This window comes from Rhinopithecus bieti, unplaced genomic scaffold (assembly GCF_001698545.2).
Source record: "Rhinopithecus bieti isolate Rb0 unplaced genomic scaffold, ASM169854v2 scaffold_2524, whole genome shotgun sequence".
In the NCBI taxonomy this organism is placed as follows: Eukaryota; Metazoa; Chordata; class Mammalia; order Primates; family Cercopithecidae; genus Rhinopithecus; species Rhinopithecus bieti.
In genome coordinates this window covers 706,091-725,956 of record NW_016803991.1, presented here as the reverse complement: position 1 = coordinate 725,956, position 19,866 = coordinate 706,091, and the positions used below count along the sequence as shown (strand labels likewise).

General features: G+C 43.4%; 1 long non-coding RNA gene across 1 annotated transcript; it reads left to right on the top strand.

Moving 5' to 3' along the window:
* Positions 1-10,295: 10,295 nt before the first annotated feature.
* On the top strand, positions 10,296-18,319 carry LOC108522127 (uncharacterized). The gene is made up of 3 exons (XR_001883379.1): positions 10,296-10,318; positions 11,297-11,471; positions 18,075-18,319. It is a non-coding gene; the product is annotated as an uncharacterized LOC108522127 (long non-coding RNA).
* The last annotated feature ends 1,547 nt before the right edge of the window (positions 18,320-19,866 follow it).

Here is a 19,866-nt window from a genome sequence, read left to right as displayed (position 1 = left end):
AAAATTAACTTTCTTTGCCTTCACATAATTTTAAAACTTATATTTCTTTCATTGAATCTTAAGAAAGCAGAAACAAGATCAGGACAAGACATTTATATTAAATAACAAAAGGAAAATTCCCAGTACCAGGAGCTATTTGATATTTGAATACATTACCAAGAAAAGGTGTGAAATTTCTGAAGCTTTAAGGGGAAAAAAGTGACACCAGTTTGTATCTGTTTGGTGTAACTTAAGTATAAATCCCACAGTTGTAAACGCCTGGCTGAAATGGTGGAGGGGCAAAGCTGGCCCTCATGTCTACTCCAGGGCACCAGGGCAGAAGATTTTTGACATTGCTGAAATGTCAAAGAATAAATACTGTGTTTACAATTTACAAGTATCACAGTGAAATTAGCTGTCAATATTTCCCAAGGTTCTCTTTGCACAACTTAGCACTTGATTGGGTCATCATCTTCTCCATCAGCCGTCTCTCTCTTTCTTGTTTCTTTGTTTATTTATTTTTACTTATCACTCCAGAAAGGACATGCTGAAATATCCATAAAGAGAATGTTCTAGAATGAAGACCAGGCAGTGTAGGGTTAGATGGCCAGGACTGGGAAGCAGGGGTGGGGTCAGAAAGTGAAGGGAGGTCGGCTCCATGCACACCTTCCCCCAGAGTAGATTTCAACCTATAGCCCAAGGTTGACTATCCCAAAGGAATAAGCTGAACGTTTTCTTTTCTTTTGATTTTCATGGCTAATGATAAATTCAAAAATCGAAGCAAGGGAAAATTAGGAGAATTCACTAGATAATTTATAGTTAGATTATGAAAGAACAAAGCATGCATTTGTACCCAGACTGTCCATCTCCGTGAGTGGAGATTCTCTGAGCATGCCTGGAATTCTTACCTAAATCACTGATCGATAAATATTGGCACAACGCAGCATTCCTTTCTAACCATCTAAATATTCCATGACACTCGACATTTCTGCCTCTCAGGGTGGCTTTGAGAGGTAAATGAGACAATGAACATAGAAGAAATCCGTGGACTATGAAGAGCTTTAAAAATGAAGGAATCTACCTTTTATGGAACAACGTTGTTGTGGAAGATCTTCATTCAACAAAATGACCATTCTTGCACATGTCTGATTCTTTGTGTCATAAGTTGGAACAGAACTCTATCTGTATTAGTCTGTTCTCACACTGCTAATAAAGATATACCTGAGGCTGAGTGATTTATAAAGGAAACAGGTTTAATAGACACACAGTTCCACATGGCTGGGGGCCTCACAATCATGGTGGAAGGTGAAGGAGCAAAGGCACGTTTTACAGGGTGGCAGGCAAGAAAGTGTGTGCAGGGGAACTGCCCATTATAAAACCATCAGATTTATTCACTACAGCATGGGAAAACCCTCCCCCATGATTCAGTTATCTCCATCTGGTCCCTCCCACGATCAGTGGGGATTATTAGAATTCAAGGTGAGGTTTAGGTGGGGACACAGAGCCAAACCACCTCACTATGGTTTTTACCTTACCAGGCAGCATTGTTTACAAGGGCTTGGTTTTTCAGATGAGGAAATTAGCCCAGTTCCTTCTTCTCCCTGAGGATTAGCTGCTCCTTGGTCACACCTGGGCTTCCCTAGTCACACAAAATCCACGTGGCTGTGGAAAGTGCAGCATCGATTTTTCTTGACCACTCTGCCCTCCCGACCATGGAGAGCACAGCATCCATTTCCCACCCTCCTCTTGCACCTGAATGCTTCTTGGATTAGTCACCTACAGCCTCAAATCCTGGGTAATACCCAGAAGGCGCCCCAGCCTTTCCAGCTGACATCCTTCCATTGCCCAAGAGCAGAAGCTGCAGGGAATGCAAGCCCTGGGTGCAAACGTCCCCACGCTGTGTGCACCTCCCAGTGCCACTTCCAATGTGGAAACTGATCTAGACCAGGCTGGGCAATGCCAGGACCCGTTTGGTCTCTTACCACCCCATCTTCCACCCCCGTGAGTGCTTGGAGTTAGCACCACACTCCTTAGGCTCCTGTCTCCTCTTCAAAGGGTGAAATGTGGCCACACACTGATCCATGTGACTTCTTAATTCCCCTCCAGGGCATCCTTTTCTTCAACAGATGTTTTCAAAATAATTAAGTGATGGGGATCATGCATTATTGAAAATGCTGGATGCCTCCCTAATGTTCTTCACATTTGTATATTTGTCAGCACTAAATTGAGTGCTTGGAAATGTTGTGCTTATTTATTTTTCAAATTACTGAACACTCACCCTAGCCAACTGAGGAGAGGAGAGGGGAGCAGCAGCTCAGCATTCTCTCTGGTTCCTGCAGATGTTCCACAATCAGTGGTTCGGGGAATCATGAAGTCCTGTAGGATTTGGGAGCAAGGAACCCTTTTAAAAGACTCTCAGCTGATCACGCATCCTTAAAAGAATCCCTAGAATTAGGGCTATTTCTTTCTTTTAAAATTTTCAGGAATTTCACATTCTCTATTGGTAACCATTTTCCAGTATTAAATAACTCTTGGTCTAGGAAAATGTCTTTTTCTTCGACGTATCTGTCCAGTATCTAGAATCTTAAAGTCCAGTTCACCTATGGCCCTTACTGTAGCCTTGGAACTTGCTTGGGGCAAGTATTACATTTCTGGAGGCGCCCCAGTTATTTTTATGTGATTCTAGATTGCTATCTCCCTTTAACAGCATATTTTTGGGATTGGCACTTATTGTTAGAAAATATTTGAACTTGGTGCTGCAAGTCTGGGCTGATGACCTGCAGTTTTTCACTTGGTGTCTCAGATCTACTTGGTAGACACTCTCTGAGGTCACAAGTGTCTTAGCATAAGATGCTTTCAACAAGGTAGGCAGATTCTCATGCCCCTAAGAGCTGTTCAGATAAAAGCATGTCTTTCTAAAAGGGAATTTTCTGGAAAAATACATTGTTCCAGAATGCCTTGGCTTTGAAGGTAAAAAACTTGCATATTTATTTTTGCCACACATATTTACAGAGTAGTCACCTGGTTGCAAGGTCTGTCCATTCAGCCATAAATGTGACAAAAGACCCCTAGCTTTCATGGAACTTAAACAGATGGGAAAAGGTACTCAACCGTGTCTTAAGGCATGTCCAGGTCTCCTGACACCTGTATGCATGCAAATGTGTCATTTCCTGGTGATCATATCCCCAACGGTCCCATGCCAAATTGGGAATTGACCCTGTTTTCTGGGACTCACAGGGAGGTCATAATTGAGGTCTGGGTTCAGGGCAGCTGGTCAGTTGTGGTGATCTCTGTAAGAGATGTGGCAAGCAGGACAATGACCTCACACACCATCTTCCCCCCTCACAGTGCTATTGCAACGGGGAAGCACCAAGATTAGTGCCAGAACCCATCCAAGATTCTGAAATGGGATTTGTGAGGAGGTGTCAAACAACACGATAGTGGAGCTTGGGCTCTAGTAGTACAAGACAGAGGAAGAAGGGGGAGACGGATATTTAAAACACAAAATCAAATAGTATTTCTGGTTCTAAATCCCTGAGGAATTGCCACACTGTCTTCCATAAGGGTTGAACTAATTTACACTCATGCCGACAGTGTAAAAGCTTACCTATTTATCCACATCCTCTCTAGCATCTGTTGTTTCCTGACTTTTTCATGATCGCCATTCTAACTGCCATGAGATGGTATCTCATTGTGGTTTTGATTTGCATTTCTCTAATGACCAGTGATGATGAGCTTTTTTCTTATGTTTGTCGGTTGGGAGGGGAACATCGCACACCAGGGCCTGTCAGTGGGTGGGGGGCTAGAGGAAGGATAGCACTAGGAGAAATACCTAATGTGGATGATGGGTTGATGGGTGCAGCAAACGACTAACAAACCTGCATGTTCTGCACATGTATCTCAGAACTTCAAGTATAATAACAATAAAAAATAGCAAATACAAAATCAAAAGAAAAATAGCATGTATTTCTTTTTGATATTAAAATGGCATTTTGGTAATTTTGACAAATGATTTTAAAATCATCACCTAACACTATACTCTTTAAGAGACTTTGGATATTAGAAACAAGGGACATGTTTTACACCTGATTGAAATGTTGTGTCATGAAAGTGGAATAACCAATCAATATCCTTTCAAATAGGAAGTATAAAACTGATGTTTTAACATGTTGATATCACCAAGATTTAGAAAATTCTTTTGGAGAAAATGAATGATGAGAGAACTTCTGCTGGGGAAGAAGCAGTACATTTTCCTATCTCTTTCTCTAAAATAACTAGAAACTCTGGGCATTGTATAGGAAGCAAATACACAATGACTTTGGAAGGTGGAGAGAAGACAAACTGGCTAGAAAACCTGGGATCAAGGGAACAATTCGGTGATGAATTAGCTGGATTTTCTTTCCTCTCCAGAAATCCCAGACTTGATAATAAAGTTAGCAACTCAGAAATTCAGCAGGTGCAGAAAAACACTTCAAGAAAAGCACTCTCTGTATACAAAAGACCAGCAAAGGAGTAGCCTAGCAAGACAGAAAACTTGAGACAAATCCACACCTCGCCCTGCCAAATGCCACCTAAAAATCATAGCCCCACCAAACCCACAGCAGCCAGGGCCAGTGGAGCACTTAGACTTCACCTTCATGAGGTTTTAATGAAACATCACAACATCCCAGCCAGGTAGTGGCAGAGAAGGCCAAATAGGGAGTCTGGATTCTCCTCAGCATTAGGGAGTAACCAGGCCCCCACCCAAGATTGAGGGACCACATGAGGAGCCTGAAGTTCCACCCCAAGCAACAGTCTTGAGGTACACACCTCCCCTTGCTTCTGGGTGGGGAGGCCTGGTAGAGAATCAGGACTTTCACAACTACCCAGCAGCAGTGAGGCCAGCCCACCAGTGGGTCAATGGAGCCCACTTGAGAAGCCAGAGTGCCCACCCCAGCAGGCAGGAAGAAGAACCCCTCCCTTGTGATGGCAAAGGAGGTCATTGGGAACTTGGACATTCAGCCCCACATCCTTCCACTGTTGAAGTGTTGCCAAAGAATATCAACCAAACTAAATGGTATAAAGAAGATTCTGAGTCTCAAACAGGATATAAAAATATGTTTTCTGTTAAAAACCACTCACCACACCATAAACTAGAGATGTCGTAAATGATAAAATTGTCTGACAAAAATTCAAAGCAGCCGTGAACAAAACAGACTTCGGAATATGAACACACTTGAAGCAAAAATAGAAAATGGGAAAATCCCAGCAAACAAAGAAGATGTAAAAAAAAAAATACCTAATGGAAATTTAAAACTAAAATACAAGAATTAAAAAAAAAAAGAGTTTACTTGATGCTAGCACAGAGGAAACAGAAATGGTAAACTTGTAAATAGAGTAATAGAAACCACCCAATTTGAACAGCTGAGAGCAAACAGAAAAAAAAAAATGTTATCAGAGCCTCAGGGATCTGTATGATAATGATTGTTTTTAAACCAACATTTATGTCAGTGGAGTCACAAAAAGAAAGGGGAAAGAGAAAGGGATTAACAAGTGCTCTTAAGAGCTGAGCGCAGTGGCTCACGCCTGTGATCCCAGCACTTTGGGAGGCCGAGGCAGGCGGATCATGAGGTCAGGAGATCGAGACCATCCTGGCTAACATGGTGAAAGCCCGTCTCCAAAAAATACAAAAAAATTAGCCAGGCGTAGTGGTGGGCGCCTATAGTCCCAGCTACTCGGGAGGCTGAGGCAGGAGAATGGCATGAACCCAGGAGGCGGAGCTTGCAGTGATCCAAGATCACGCCACTGCACTCCAGCCTGGGCGACAGAGTGAGACTGTCTAAAAAAAAAAAAAAAAAAAGTGCTCTAAGAAATAATGGCTGAGAATTTCCCAAGTATGACAAAAGACAGAAATCTTTAGGTTAAAGAAGCTGAGCAAAACTTTCTCAAAATAAAATTTCCAAAGGAATACAATTCCCCAAATTTATACAAAGACACATCATAGTCAAGTTTCTGAAAACTAAAGACAATTAGAATCTTGAAAGAGAAGCGATACCTTACCCATAAGTGAAAACATGGTTCAAAGTACAGCAGATTTCTCAAAGGAAACTATGGAAGTCAGAAGGAAGTGGCACAGCATTCATGCCACTGGAAGAAAAGAACTATTAACCCAGAATCACAACCAAGTAAGAATCTTTGAGGAATGAAGGGTATATCTAGACATTCACAGATAAAGGAAAACTAAGAAAAAACTTTTCATCAACTGATTTACCCTAAAATAAAGACATTTCTTTAAACAAAAAGAAAATAATAAAAGAAGAAATCTTGGAATATCAGAAATAAAAAAGGAAGCTTAAAAAAGCTGAAATTATAGGCAAGCACAATAGGTTTTTCTTCTTCTTGAATTTTACAAATTATGTTTAATAATTGAAACAAAAGTTTTAGCAGCACTTGATTTACTTCCAAATATTTGCCTGGAAATACTTAAAATTATTTATAAACAAGGAGGGTAAAATCACATAAGAAGAAGTAAGGTCTCTATATCTCACTCAGACTGGTAAAATATTGTCACAAGTTGACTGTGAAAAATTATGAATATATAATGTAATACCTAGAGCACCCCCTAAAATGCTATATAAATAAATACTCTAAAAAATTATAGGTATAGCAAAACTAAATTTGAAAAAAATACTTCAAGTAACTCACTGGATAAAGAAACAGGAATGAAAAACAGAGGACACATAGAAAACAAATAATAAAATGAAAGTTTTAATTTCCAACACATTAGTAAATGCATTAAATATAAATGGTCTAATATCACTTAAAAGACAGAGATTGATTTAGTGGATTTTTTAAAAAAGACAACCATGTCCAGGTGCTGTGGCTCATGCCTATAAGCCCAGAACTTTGAGAGGCTGAGGCATGTGCATTGTTTGAGGCCAGGAGCTTGGAACCAGCCTGGGAAACATGACAAACCCAGTCTCTACAAAAAAAATACAAAAATTAGCATGTGTGGTGGCATACATCTGTGGTCCCAGCTACTCAGGAGGCTAAGGATCACCCAAGCCAGAAGAGAATGAGGCTACAGTGAGCCATGATCATGCCTCTGTACCTCAACCTGGGTGACAGAGTAAGACCCTGCCTCAAATAAGTAAATACATACATGCATACATATATACATACATACATAAATAATTAAAGAGACAACTATGACTCAACTATATACCACCCACAAGAAAATCACTTCAAATTTCACAATAAAGGCAGATTAAAAGTAAAAGGATGGTTTAACATGGTTTAATGCAAGACCTATTATAATCCTACCAAGGTTTTTTTTGTAGATATAGACAATATTACTCAAAAAAAATATAGAAATCGAAAAGAAGTAGAAGAGTTAAAATTTATGAAAAGAACAAGAGAGTTAAAATTATGAAAAGAAAATAAAGTGAGAAGAAACAGTCTAAATGGTTTCAAGACTTATTTTATGGCTACAGTAATGAAGACTATGTGATACATGGTGGATAAATGGTCACATAAATTAAAGGAACAGAATAGAGAACCAAGAAATAGACTCACACAAATATGTCCAACTTATTTTTGACAAAACTCCAAAAGCAATTAAAAAGGAGAATCTTTCAACAAGGGGTTCTGGGTGCAACTGGGCATCCACAGGTCAAAAAAAGGAAAAAAAAAAAATCCCTGAAGTAAACCTTACAATTTATATAGAAATAACTCAAAATAGATTATAGACTTCAATATAAACTGTAAAATCATACAACCTTTGAAAAAAAACCATAGGAGAAAACCTTTGAGATAGAGGTTAGGCAATGGTTCTGAGATTTGACACCAAATATGATCCACAGAGGAGAAAAATTGATAAATAGGACTTCATTAAAATTAAAAACCTTTACTGTATGGGAAAAAATGTTAAAATATAAAATAGCAAGCTACACACTAGGAGAAACTATTTGGAAACAACATGGCCATCTCAGGCTAATATCTAGATTATATAAAGAACTTTCAAAGTATTTTTTACAATCAAGTAGAAAATGAGAAAAACACAGGAACAAACATTTCGTCAAAGACAATATACAGATGGCAAAAGGCATGTAAAATATTATCAACATTATTAACAATTAGGGAAATGCAAATCGAACGAAAATGAGACATCATTGCACAGCATTCAGAATTGCTAAAATTAAAAAAAAGAAGAAGAAAAAACAGTGACACCACCAAATGTTTCAAAGATGTGGAAAAGCTAAATTTCTCACACATAGCCAGTGAGAATGTAAAAATGGTACAATCATTCTGAAAGACAGTTTTGTAGTTTCTTTTTTTATTTTTTTAATATTTATTTATTTATTTATTTTTTGAGATAGAGTCTCGCTCTGTCACCCAGGCTGGAGTGCAGTGGCATGATCTCAGCTCACTGCAAGCTCCACCTCCCGGGTTCACACCATTCTCCTGCCTCAGCCTCCCGAGTAGCTGGGACTACAGGTGCCCGCCACCACACCCAGCTAATTTTTTGTGTTTTTAGTAGAGATGGGGTTTCACCGTGTTAGCCAGGATAGTCTCGATCTCCTGACCTCGTGATCCACCCTCCTTGACCTCCCAAAGTGCTGGGATTACAGGCGTGAGCCACCGCGTCCTACTGGCAGTTTTGTAGTTTGTTAGGGAAACGTGTGCCAATCTAAATAACAGAGAGGCTCTTTAAAGAAAAATGGTATCATTCAGGAATAGGACATAGCAGTGGGAAACATATGCCATAGCAAACAATGTGTGTACTCAAGGAGGTCAAAGAAGACAAAAGTTTTTAAAGGAAAATTGAGGAAGATGACATAATTGTCTTGAGATAATTATCCTTGGCTACAGGTATCAAAAACAAGACAGACTCCAGTCCAAGGTTGGACAGGCAGTTGCATGGCGGGTGTTCTTCTAGGAATGTGTGTGTGTGTGTGTGTGTGTGTGTGTGTGTGTGTGTGTGTTGTGTGGGGGGGGGGGTTGCAATGGCCTTTGTGCAAGGTTCTGTTTTTTGCCATTTTTTGTGATAGTTCTTTCTACTAGTCATTTATACATGAGAATCCTCCCTCCAAGGCCTTTTCTGGCTGTATTTGTCAGGGCTTATTTGTTTGAACACAAGTGACTCCATTTTGACTCTGACAGCTTTCACACATGCGACCACCACTTGACCCAGCCATTGCACTGTATGCCTGGGTCATTTTCCCAAAAAACTAAAAATGTCTATTCGTAGCAGCTTTGGCATAACAGCCAAAAACCAGACACCAACCAGATGTCCTTCAATAGGTGAATGATTAAACAAACGGGTCTGTCTACATCATGGAATACTGTTCAGCAATAAAAAGGAAAGAACTATTGATCCATGCAGCCACATCAGTAAGCCTCCCAAGAATTATGTTGAGTGAAAAAAAAACAATTTCACAAAGTTACATGCTGTATGATTACATTTATATATTAAATTATAGAAATTGAGAACAGATTGGTGGTTGCCAAGGGCTCAGGAGGAGTGTGGGCGGGAGGAAGTGGGTGTGGACATCAAATGGTGACAGGGAGATTCTTGTACATGGAAAGTTCTGAGCCTGGACTGTGTCAGTGTCAGGTTCCTGTCTGTTACATTGTACTACAGTGTTGCAAGATGTTACCATTGAGGGAAACTGGAGTATGTGGGGTCTTGCTTCATTATTTCCTACAAAGCAGGGGAGACTTCTAAGTTCTTGAAATTGCTTAAATAATTGAAAAGACAAAGAACAACGTAGAAGCTAGACGTGTTTCCTCATTTTGAAAGAAAGTAGAATTAAGTCAGTTATTTATACTTTTATTTCATATATGTCCATACATAATACATACATCATAGCAGATAGAAAATGTTTTGTGTTTGCCCTAATTGGAGCATGGAATAAATAGAAGCTGCTTATCTTTCAAAGTCGAAACTTCTGTGAGCAACATAACATTTGGCAGTTCCTGCAGTTGGTTCCATTAATTTTTGTATTAGCGTCTTCTTAGACGTTAATACAAAAGAGAACAAGACGTTCTCTTCTTGTCTTGTTCACCTGGAAGGAGCCAAAAGAAAGGCAGAAAAACTGTACTAGTAAAGGAAGATACATCCAAAAAGGAATACAGAAGACTTGCAAGGATGTTGCCAGGAAATCTAAACAGCAGACTGGCCTGAGATGTGTAAAAGTGTGATCGAGTAAGCACGGGCCTTGCAGTGTTTATATTTAGAATAAGCGGAGCAGGAGGGCAGCCAGGCCCGGGTGCCTGATGGAAGCTTTGTGAAGTCACTCGTGGAGGGACGGTGGGAGCTTCCAGCCCCACTGCCTGTGGCTTCCACATTCTTCAGCAGGTGAGAAGTTGTGTGTTCTGCTTGCCCAGGAACAGTGCTCTTAGTCGGAGTGCTGAGATAATTTGGGCAGGGATCATCATAAATTACTCTGTTGTCACTTCCCTTTGTCTCTGATAATACAGCTGCTGGTTCCTCCGAGCCAAGCCTTCATGCCCACTCTAAGCGCCCCTACATTCCATAAAAAGCAGGACAAGTCTCCCTGGCACGTATCAGTTTACGGAGTGAAAACATTTGTTTGGTTGGTTGCTTTTGTTCATGTCTGGAAACAAATTTTTTTGTTCTCCAGGCTGTGAGCAGGCTGTGTTGCTGAACACATTCTGGTCACTATAAAGTGGTGATCACAATAGCTGTTTCAGTGTGCGGTCTGCAAAGACAGCCAGGAACTCTCCCACAGCACCTAGTTCTGAAGAGGATGTGGCGTTCCATTCCTCTCTCTTCCTTGTCTAGACTACAAGACGCTTGATCGTAAAGGTCACGTTTAAAGTCACATTTGTGTCTAGTACCTGGCAGCACAGTGTCTTCAAGGGATAACTGAGGTCCCTGAGCTATGCTTGGTGAGGTTGAGGACACACACACACACACACACACACACACACATACAGAGAGAGAGAGGAAAACATACACACAAAAAACACACTCACACATGTGCACAAAAACAAAAGAGAAAACACACAGAGACAGGAAACAGGAAGCACACACAGAGGAAACACACAGAAAACACACTCACACACTCACAGGAAACACACAAAGACACACACTCACACACACACACGTAGCTGGAGATGAGCACAATATCATCTCCTATTTCAAAAAGGACGGCCCTTGTCAGCAGCTCTGGGCCACATTCCAGGGTCAGGTGAAATGGCCAGCCCTCCGTACCCCAACTCCAAGCGCAGAGATGCTCCGTAAGAGAACACACCCCACTAAACATGGTGCTACAAGACTCATGCTAAAATCTATGTGTACATATTTCTCCAGGTCCCTCATAAGATCGATACAAGCAACATGGAGAAATGTTGGCCTGCTGGAAGTAGAAGTGCAGAGACTCCCTCCTGTGAGAGAATAAGGCATGGAGGATTCGCAGAACTGTATCCTCAGAGGTCTCATAATGATACCATCTTTTATTCCTTTAACAGCCTCATCAGTGCCCTGAGTGAAGGTGTGTCCATGTCTTCAAGGAAATCCAGGGGAACAGAATTCCACTGTGATGTGTTTCCCGACTTGAAATTCATCACGGTTACATTTTAATCCTTGGGCAACCAGAGACCATCAGCATCATAGTGATGCAAGTGGTACTTTAGTTACGATCCCCATTGCTAAGAAAAGTACCAAGAAAAAAAAATTAGGTTAAGTGAGAGACTTTGTTTCTGCAAATAGTAGAGCAGTTTGCAAGCCAGGGAGACACAGTCATTGGTACAAAACAAAGATGCCAAGAGAGAGGCTGTCTTTTGTAGAAACGGTTTCCTCCCAGGCTCCCATCTTGTTCCACTACATAAGTAAAGGATGCAGGCTTGTTTGGATTGTATTGGTTTGTTTGGATTACATTGGTTGATAAGACTGATGTAGACCAAGCATCCTGGTCCACTATGTAAAGAGGGGATGGAGGCTTGTTTTATTTCATTGGTTGATCAGACTGACGTAGGCCAAGGTCTGTTGTGTAGGATCAGAAGGAGAAGTGGGAGTTCCCATCCGCCATCAGTTCAGGCACCGTGAACAGGAACAGGCAACTCTGAGGTTCTCAAGATGGCACAAACATGTGTTTTCTGCCAGGAACGCAGAATAATACACATGTGACCTGCAGTCAGCCGACAGCCAGGTGCCTCCACCTTGAATTTAGGCCGGTCAGCCACTTGGGCCCCATCTTGAGGGGCCGGCTCCTTCGGGTTCACACTGTGGACCTCAGAAGGGAAGCGTGTGTCGTAGACACCGGGACATTGTGTTACAGTGGGAAAACAGCACCACAAAGGCATATACCTCCTCTAACTGAAAAGGTCCCACACGCAAAGACATGGAGCTCCAGTCATGTGAGAGCACATTCAGTTTGGGGAAACCTTTTTTGGTCTCTTCCCATTCTCTCTCCAACAAGACACATTCTGTGCATTCTGAAGAGATGGAAAATCTTGCACTAGCCAGTCCCGTGGTGTGCGTTGGTAACTCTCCAAATTTACAGCGTGTCGGTCTCATCTTCATAGTTTGTTAAAAATAAATGTCCTCAACTCACCCCCACCCCAAAATTCTGATTCAGTAGCTCTGGAATGGGGCCCAGGAATCTGCATTGAAGACTGTCTTGCAAGACACCCCCAGGATCTGAATTTGGCGGCCTCTGCACTGCGCTGAGAGGGAGGACTCTGCCATTCAGAAGCCTCCTGTTAGGGGCTGTGTTAGGGGTCATGGGGTCCCAGGGAGGCTCCAGTATGGTTCCTCCACCCTGGCAAGGCTCTCTCCACTGGCAATGGACAACGCGCTCCCAGAGTGACCACAATCACTGTGGAGCTTCGTCAGTCTCTTTGGTTTGTTTGTTTCTGAGACAGAGTCTCACTCTGTCACCCAGGCTGGAGTACAGTGGCGCGATCTCGGCTCACTGCAACCTCCACCTCTTGGGTTCCAATGATTCTCCTGCCTCAGCCTCCTGAGTAGCTGGGATTACAGGCATGTGCCACCACGCACAGCTAAATTTTGTATTTTTAGTAGAGACTAGGTTTCACCATGTTGGCCAGGCTAGTCTCAAACTCCCGGCCTCAGGTGATCCGTCTGCCTTAGCCTCCCAAAGTGTTGGGTTTATAGGCATGGGCCACTGAGCCTGACTGGAGGTTCATCTGTCTTTTAAGCCTGCTTTAATAACGTCCAAAGAATACATATTTTCTTTAACATTCGTAGATTGTTTCTTCCCCTTTAAGCTTGAGAAACAGCTCATTTGGACATGGGTGTGATCAGAAGGATACATATGAGCCAAAATATATTAGCACGTTTCATTTCCTGAGGACTTCCGCCATTAATAATGTCGGAATAAATGTCATTTCACTTTATGCCTTCTTTTAACATTTGGTCAAAGTAAGCTGCCCATGCTTTCTTTCCAAAATGCTTGGTCCTAGTTGTTAGAATACGTCCATACCACTCTGTGAGCTTCACGAATCAGTGAGAATTCAGCTAGTCATTAAAAAGGCATACAGAGTTTTAAAACCTCGTAGGCTTCTGACAAATGCATTTCACTCTGAGCACTTAAGAATTTCCATGGAGTTGATGAAAAACGTGCCAGGCATTCGAATGAAGGGGGCGCAGTCTCTTTCCTTGCGTCTGCACGAAGGGGAGGAGCTCTCGTTATCCTGTACACATGACTCAGCAAGGTCTGCAGGTATTCCCAGGCCCAGGTGAGGACAGAAGCGTGACGACAGCACTCAGAGGACAGGAGAACGCTGGTTCCTGTGCAACCTTAACATTCTTGCAAAAGAAACCCCGCACGGTTTTACAGTCAACCTAATAGGTGCCCCTTATTGAAAGAAAGATTGGGATCTGCTGATGGGGACTGCCAGCTTGGGTGGGGCGACCACCACGGCAGTTCCATTTGGGTTAATTATGTGTGGTTTGCCCCCAAATAGAGTGCTCCCTGGTGGAGTTTGAGATGGTAGGTGGCCATCTCCCCAGCAGACCTAGGAGCTGTTTCCCAGGGGTCCTGGGCAAAGCAGTTGAGTGCTCTGCCCTGCAAGGGGTCCTGTGGCTTGCGTGCATTTACAAAGTGCCAGGTGGCCATATCTGCAACTCAGGCATGGTCTTGTTGAGTCCCCTGACTCAGTGCTCTAGCCTCAGTTGCCTGAGGGCCTGGACTCCACTCCTGAGTGGACAGAAGGATCTCTGTGCTGCAGGAGGCCCACGCCATCTGCCTTGCCTTGCCCCATAGGAAAGGTGTGACTTGCTGAACCTGGGGCCCCCCAGGAAGAATCCTCTCTTGGTTTCTTCTCTTCTGTCATCGGGGCCTACCCCATTTCTGCAATAACTGCCTGCCTCCCGTCACACACTGTTGCGTGCCTTGCCTCTTGCTGCCTGAGGGGAGCTGGAATAGAAACCCCCTTGCTTCCTGTGGGTTTGGAGACAACCTCAGAAGATGAATTGTGTAGGCCCCTGAAGTTGCTCCTGAGAGCCCTGAGGCCAGGTGTGTCAGTAGCTTCCCAGGCTGTCTGCACAGCCCAGCACTTGTTTCTGAACTCCGGGCTTCAGCCCTTTCTTTGAATGGCATGGATGGCCCTGAAAAGATAGAGGTATAAAGCATAATGCCAGAGGAAAGGGTTTTTCCAGAACATTGAGGTCCAAAGATCTCAATGAGAGACAAGGACCATGTGAGGCCATAGCAAGAAGGTGGCTGTCTGCAAGCCAGAAGGAGAGACCTCACCAGAACTCAAACCCACCAGTCTCCATCTCAGACTTCCCAGCCTCCAGAACTGTGGGAAAATAAACTTATGTTGTTTAAGCACTCAGCCCATGGCATTTTATGGCAGCCACAGCAGATTACTATCCCTGTGGTTTCTTAAGCTCATAAAACATTTTCTGTTCACCAAAGGTCAGCTGGAAACTGTTTGTGGGAGAAAGCAGGAGGGGTGTGGGGTGGAGTGCTGGCACAGAGCTCGGCCGGGCTGATGGGCAGCTCTTTTACTTAAATGTGACTCTTACTGCAGTTGAAGACCTAGTTTGAAAATGTCCTAAATCTTTTCTGGCAGCTGCAATTTTTGTTCTTTGCATGTGGTTGGGAGGTGTGATGTGACTGCTTGCTTGCAGCAGTTCCGGATGCGTGAAGGAGAAGGAGGCAGAGGAAATGGATGCATGTTCAGTGCGTGCACAAAAGCTGCATATGCTTGAGAACCATCACACCATAAACTCTGTTTCCTGCTTCAGGCCTAAGCTATGTTTGCCAGTGTCAAGGACAAGACACACAACTTGATTTTGTGGAAGACATTTTCCTTTATTTAAAATAAATGGCTCTTTCTTGTTACGGCCTAAGAAGTAAAATGAAAAGTAGCCTGCAGAGATGAAGTAGGTTGGCTGGTGCTATTGAGTTGGCAATTGTTCCCCATCCAGCCTGGCTGGTGGGAAAGGTCCATCCTACCCTGGAGCTAACCCCAAGCCCTGGGCCTCCCTGAACTTCTGGGAAGAATGGTCCTGGGGCTGCCTACTGCATGTGGGCCCCTGGACTGGGGTGGCTGGGCAGGGAAGAGGGGCTGGGAGATGCCAAAGGACCCACATTCCTAATGCCAGAAAACACTAAGTAAAATAGGGTTAGACAGGAGTGAAGTGAAGCTCAGGCTCCAGCACATTTAAGAATATTTGTAGTAATATAGATGTTTATGCTACCATGTTAAGTACAAATGCACTTACAGGTATCTATAAAGTATAGTGTCTGTGTGTGTGTGTGTGTATGCTTAGGAAGACATTTTAAAAACAAAATAAAATACAAATTAACTCAGGCCCAGAACTAGAAGAACAGTTAAGAGAGGCTGGGACTGCTATGTCAAAAGTTAATCTTGATGTCCTAAGGGGCTCTTGTACCCTTGGATTTAAACGAGGTTGTGCTGGGAGGAGCTAGCAGGAGGAGTCTACAGTGCAGACGTCTTTCTGCAAGCAGAGGCCAGCCCTCGACAAGGGTTTGGTTCAGGACTGGCCACTGAGGTGCTGAGCACCTGGGCTTTTCCTCCTGGCAGACAGTGATCTGAGAGAGGCTGAGGTTGGTTTCTAGACTATTCCTGATGCTCTAGAGTTAGTGAATTTCTTCACTCCTGATGTGAGGCCTCTTTCCTTCATATACGTATAGGGAAGCTAAGACGAGGTGTCTTTTCAAAGGCCAGGGAGGGGATCTCTGACCTTTTAAATATTTAATTTTATTCTAACTTTTAAATTATGCAGGAAAAGAAATGCACAAATACACAATTCTTTTCTTTTTCTTTTCTTTTTTGTTTTTGAGACAGGGTCTCACTCTGTTGCCCAGGCTGGAGTGCAATGGCATGATCTCAGTTCACTGCAACCTCCACCTCCCAGGTTCAAGCAATTCTCCTGCCTCAACCTCCCAAGTAGCTGGGATTACAGTCTCCCATCATCATGCCTGCCTAATTTTTTGCATTTTTAGTAGAGATGGGGTTTCACTATGCACCAAGCTAGTCTGGAGCTCCTGACCTCAGGTGATCCACCTGCCTCAGCCTCCCAAAGTGCTGGTATTACAGGCATGAGCCAACACGCTTGGCCAAATAAACAATTCTGTCCCCCAGATTCTCAGACAGAAGAGCAGATCTCAAGAAGAGCTTCCAGTGAAACCCCACCTGACCCTCACAACCTGGTGAGCAGCACCAGGCAGCCTTCAGAGATTGCCGGGCCCTGGTCTCCAGTCCTCTCTTTCTTGCTACCCCCTTCTCTGTCTCCACCCCTCTGCTTTCTCTGAGCATGGGAATAGCCAAGTAGAGCCACAGTTCTGGGCAGAGCTGCCCCAAAGGCTGTTACTCCCCAGGAAGAGCTGGCAGGCTGGCCAGGTAAACACTAACGCAGGTAGTGTTGGCATCACTGACCATGGTTTTGCATCACAAGGAGACAGAAACACCAGAGACCATTTAGTGAGTTTATCAATGGACCAATCCACTGTGCCTACCGTGGACCACACACATTTCACCTGTTCACCAAGAGAAGGTTGGTCAACTTGTACCTTACAGAATGGCCGACACAAGCCAAACATTAGAATATAAATGATGAATGAAATATTTGACTGTGTCTATACTAAAAAAAGAAAATGTGAAGGACTTCTCAAACTGAAAACAGAAAACCAGCTCTTTGCTCACGTTCCAAGCATGAGCAGAGGCCACAGTGGACCTCGAACGAAGGCCACGTTTTCACGTTTTGCGATTTCTCTGGCCTATAATCTAAGAGAAAAGGCAAAGGGGGTAGTTGAAAAAAAGACGCTCAGAACTTTGATATTATGCTGCTTGTTGCACAACATTACCTGCTTCAAAAGAAAAAGAACATGCAACATTCCTTTTGTGTGTCTGCCTGTAATCACTGAAATGAGTCTTTCTCTGAAAGACATTTAACAGCTTTCACCATGTTACATAAACCAGTGATAGGAGCTGCCAGGAATTTGCTTTGGGTTGGTGAACTACCTTCTACTGAGTCAAACATGTTTGGTCATTGTGCATGTCTGCTGTCTCCACTCTATTTTAATCTTCTGAGGTTTCTGTATTATTTTGTTTTCAGTTATTATCTCTTTTTTCAAAAGCTAAAGATACGGAAACTAGTTGAGAAGGCTTTCTGGGTATCAAATTGTCTCTTACCAAGTATGCCGATGACTTCTGTGTCAATGGATTTCAAACACACGGCCCACATTTCCCTTAACAGCTCATGACTTCTGAAATGCAGGGGAAAGAGGCTTTGCAAAGTCGTGCTTTTCTGAACCCCTTGCCAGAGACCAAATGCACTTTGATTTCCACATGACGTTTTCCCCAAATAGCTGATGTGACATGTCAAAAATCAGTTATTAAGAATAAGTGCACACTGACATAAATACATATAGATACATATCTACAAGTGGGTGTTTATTTTTAAAGCTAGATTGTAATAGAGAGTTGATGCTGAGATTTCAAGATACAATTCAGGAAATATGGAATTGGTAATAAAATGGTATAAAGCAAACACTATTAGAACTACAGCAGTTCAGAACTTCTTAATGGAGAATCATGTTAATTCCACTTCTTTCTTTTCCTTTTTCTTTTTTTAACATGCTCATGAGAAGATGTGGTGACTCTCGTCAGGACAGCATTCTCCATTCTGGCTGTGGGTGACGGCCTGAGCCCCGGTGGAGTATTCCTGCTGGCCTCAGACGGCCCTCCCAGCTAAAACCTGGGGCCAGCCTGTCCGCAATCTGAAATGCCCTCCAGATTATTCCAAATGTGCATGTTAATGACCATCAGATCTGAGAGCTGGTGGAGAAGTTAAGATAAATAGAGAAAATCCTGACCGTGTTTGCTTTGGACCACACGAGACTCAAATTATTTTGAGGCTTTAAGGATGATGCATGCAGGGCACTCAAGGACGGCTTCAGCAGCAGATGCTTGGCCTCTTACTTCTTTGGGCTAAAAGCTCTGAAATTTGAGAAGCCGCTGCTGTGCCTGCAAAAAGCACTGAAACTGGACTGAAAGAGACACAGGGAAACCCACGGAAGCTGCTGAAAAGTGTGACTAGGGGGCGTCCTCTGGGGGGCTTCTCTGGGGGGCTTCTCTGGGGGGCGTCCTCTGGGGGGCTTCTCTTGGAGGCGTCCTCTGGGGGGCGTCCTCTAGGGGGCGTCCTCTGGGGGGCTTCTCTGGGGGGCTTCTCTGGGGGACGTCCTCTGGGGGGCGTCCTCTGGGGGACAAAGCAGTGAATGAACCGCAGAACTTGAGGGTTCGTCAGCAAGGCAAAGCCCCTGATCCCACGTCTCCCTCTTACACCCGCTCATGGAGAGGGGGATGCAGAGGGGAGCACACACGCTCTTCAAGATAAATTAGCAGTAGAAGCCAATTATTATCTATGAAAGAAAACATAGTCTCCTACTAAGTCAATCCTGAGGCAAAGATTGGCACTCCTACCTCCATGCCTGGCCTCCAAGCTGTGAGGGAAGGATCACGTTTAGTTTTCATCAAAACCATTTGAGGAATAAAAACATGTTCCTTTCATTTGAAAATGAAGTAGCTAATATTGGTGGTGGCACTTACAGTGGGGTCTCTTGTGAGTTCATGTGAGGCCAAGAGTAAAGAGAGGAGACTTTCTTTGCCGTGGAGCATCTGCCCACTTTTACATTATTAATCGAATTAATACCCTGAGCCTTAAGTACCTGGATACTTTGTACGTGAAAAGGCCAAAGAAGGGATCAGAGCCACTAGAGACGAACCAATCGTTAAAGCGGCAGGAAGCGAGGACCGACGGAGAGTGGCAGCCCTCGCGATGGGTGCCACAGGACAGCATTGCGCATGGGCCATCTCACGCTGTCTCCCAGGCTCCTCTCTCCTGCTCCCTAATATTTTTAAGCACCAATGCAGATAATTTAGCTCTTCTGAAAACCCAAGTCTAACTTAATTACAGTTCTGCTAAAGGGGGAAAAATGATATTAGATGCCCAAGCTAAAATAAAATGAACTCCACTTTTTTCTTTCTTTATTAGATTTTAATGGTATTATTATAATAATTAAGCTTTTCATTAATTTTTCCATGCTTATTGAGTCATAGTTCCCTGCAGATTTGAATCATATTTAACGTGTAATTATGGCGGTCCATTTTCAGAAGAAAATGTGAATGTGGGGATGTGGGAATCCACCTGGGCTTCCTAAATTAAAAAAGGCAGCAAGGGGCCAGCTCGGCAGGTGTGTCGGGCCAGACAGGGCAGTGGAGCCAGTGTCATACGCTCTGAGGGTAGCGGGGAGTTGCCCGCTCCAGCTTGGATTCACCGTGTTGTGCCTGATTCAAGTCAGCTCTGGAGGCCTCGAAGATGAGTGGGTGAAACACGCCAGTGTGTGTTTGCTTCCGGCATCTGGGGGGATTCAAGGTGGAACA